Source organism: Eleutherodactylus coqui, chromosome 4 (genome assembly GCF_035609145.1).
Source record: "Eleutherodactylus coqui strain aEleCoq1 chromosome 4, aEleCoq1.hap1, whole genome shotgun sequence".
Lineage (NCBI taxonomy): Eukaryota > Metazoa > Chordata > Amphibia > Anura > Eleutherodactylidae > Eleutherodactylus > Eleutherodactylus coqui.
In genome coordinates this window covers 182,151,983-182,154,648 of record NC_089840.1, presented here as the reverse complement: position 1 = coordinate 182,154,648, position 2,666 = coordinate 182,151,983, and positions in this window count along the sequence as shown.

The window sequence follows — 2,666 nt, the reverse complement described above, 5'->3', positions numbered from 1 at the left end:
GGCTCCTCCCACAGCAGTGACATCACCAGAGGTCCTACAGCCCACTGGATCTTTGTGGTGGTGGTAGGTCAGTGTGTTCTGTCAGGACTGCTGAGTTGTGCCTTCTGAGATAATAACGGCTTAATTGTATTCTCAGTGTGTTATTTTTGTCTTCCCCTTCCAAGAGCCATGACTGTGTTGTTCTTCTATCAGTTAGACATTGTGTTTTCTATATGTTGTAGGACCTTCGATGGCGTCACCAGGGGGCAGAGCGATGATGTCACCAGGGGTGGAGCAGAAAAATCACACACACACATACCGTGTATCCCTGAAAATAAGCCCAAGCATTATTTTCCAGGATTTTTAAGGATGCTAAGTGATTTTTCAGGATTTTTGAGGATGCTTAAAATGTAAGCCCTACTCCAAAATTAAGCCCTGCTTACAGTTAATAAAAAAAAGTCAATTTAAATAGTGTCCAAGCAGCTATACATGTAAAAAAGTGAAATCTTTTTGAGCAAACATTAATATAAGACACTGTCTTATTTTGGGAGAAACAGGGTACGTACATACATACATACTCACAGACAAGTGGTCATTAGTAGTTTGATAGGGTACTGCTAGGGAAAAGTGATATGGAAAAAGACCTGGGGGTACTAGTGGATTGTAGACTTCATTGGAGCAATCAATGCTTGTCAGCTGCTGCAAAAGCTAATAAGGTCTTGGGGTGCAATAAAAAAGGTATAGAGGCGAGGGATGAGAACATTATTCTTCCACTATATAAGGCACTTGTCAGGCCTCACATGGAATACGGTGTACAGTTCTTGTCACCGGTGCTCAGGAAAGATGTTGCAGTGCTTGAGAGGGTTCAAAGAAGGGCAACTAAACTAATACATGGAATGAGAGGACTGGAATACCCAGAGAGGTTATCAAAATTGGGACTATTCACCCTGGAGAAAAGACAGCTAACAGGTGATCAAATAACTATGTATAAATACATGAGGGGACAATACAAGGATCTCTCCCATGATCTGTTTATACCCAAGACCGCGACAGTAACAAGATGGCATCCTCTACGTCTAGAAGAAAGCAGCTTTCATCACAGAAGTGGGGTCTTTACTGTAAGAGCAGAGAGACTGTGGAACTCTCTGCTGAGAACGTGGTGATGGCAAAATCTATAGAGTAATTTAAAAGGGACTTGATGTCTTTCTAGAGCGCTATGACATTACAGGATATAGACATTAGGTGACCAGCGGGGTTCTTGATCTCAAATGTTGATCCAGGGATTATTGTGGATTAGGTCAGGAAGGAATTTTTAGGAATTGGCTCGTTGGGATTATTTTTGCCTTCCTCCGGACCAACAAGGGGGAAGTTAATATATATACACACTCCTTCCTTCTAAGGGGGATGTTACTAAGAATGAGTGTGTATGTATATATATATATTATAGACGACATCCGTCAGAAAATAACTTCCCAATCCCAGACTAGCCCTGACCCTAGTCCTGTCAGCACTGCATCTAGCTCCTGCTCACTGTCTGTACTCAGACCAGTGACAGAGGAAGAAGTCTCCAAATTGCTCTTCTCTGCTCGCCCCACCACCTGCGCTAGCGACCCCCCTCCCCTCACACCTCCTCCGTTCCTTCTCCCCAGTGGTCATCTCCCATCTCACCACTATATTCAACCTCTCTCTGACCTCTGGCATCTTTCCCTCTTCTTTCAAACACGCCATCATATCCCCACTGCTAAAGAAACCGACTCTGGACGCGACTGATGCTGCCAACTACCGACCCATCTCAAACCTCCCCTTCATCTCCAAACTACTAGAACGCCTGGTTTACTCCCGCCTTGTAAGCTATTTATCAGAGAACTCTCTCCTAGACCCCCTACAGTCTGGCTTCCGACCTCAACACTCGACAGAAACTGCCCTTACTAGGGTATCCAATGACCTACTGACAGCCAAATTGAGGGGCGATTACTCCCTACTGATCCTCCTCGACCTTTCTGCAGCGTTTGACACTGTTGACCACAAACTCCTCCTCAGTATGCTACGCTCCATTGGCCTAAAGGACACTGCCCTCTCCTGGTTCTCCTCTTACCTATCTGACCGCTCTTTCAGTGTCTCCTTTGCTGGCTCTACCTCCCCTCCTCTTCCCCTTGCTGTTGGGGTCCCCCAGGGCTCGGTCCTTGGCCCCCTTCTCTTCTCTATCTACACAGCCCCTATTGGACAAACCATCAGGAGTTTTGGCCTCCAATACCACCTGTACGCTGATGACACCCAGCTATACACCTCTTCCCGTGACATCTCTGCACCCTTCCTCCAAAACATCACCGACTGTCTGTCCGCTGTCTCTAACACCATGTCCTCTCTCTACCTAAAACTAAACCTCTCTAAAACTGACTTACTGGTATTTCCGCCCTCCACTAACTGACCTCATCCTGACATCTCCATCTCAGTGTGTGGCGCCACCATAACTCCTAGACAACACGCCCGCTGCCTTGGGGTCATATTTGACTCTGATCTCTCTTTTGCCCCCTACATCCAATCTCTGGCCCGAACATGTCAGCTGCACCTCAAGAACATCGCAAGAATCCGCTCTTTTCTCACTGTGGAGACGTTAAAAACGCTTATTGTCGCCCTCATCCAATCCCGGCTCGATTACTGCAGCTCGTTGCTGATCGGCATCCCCT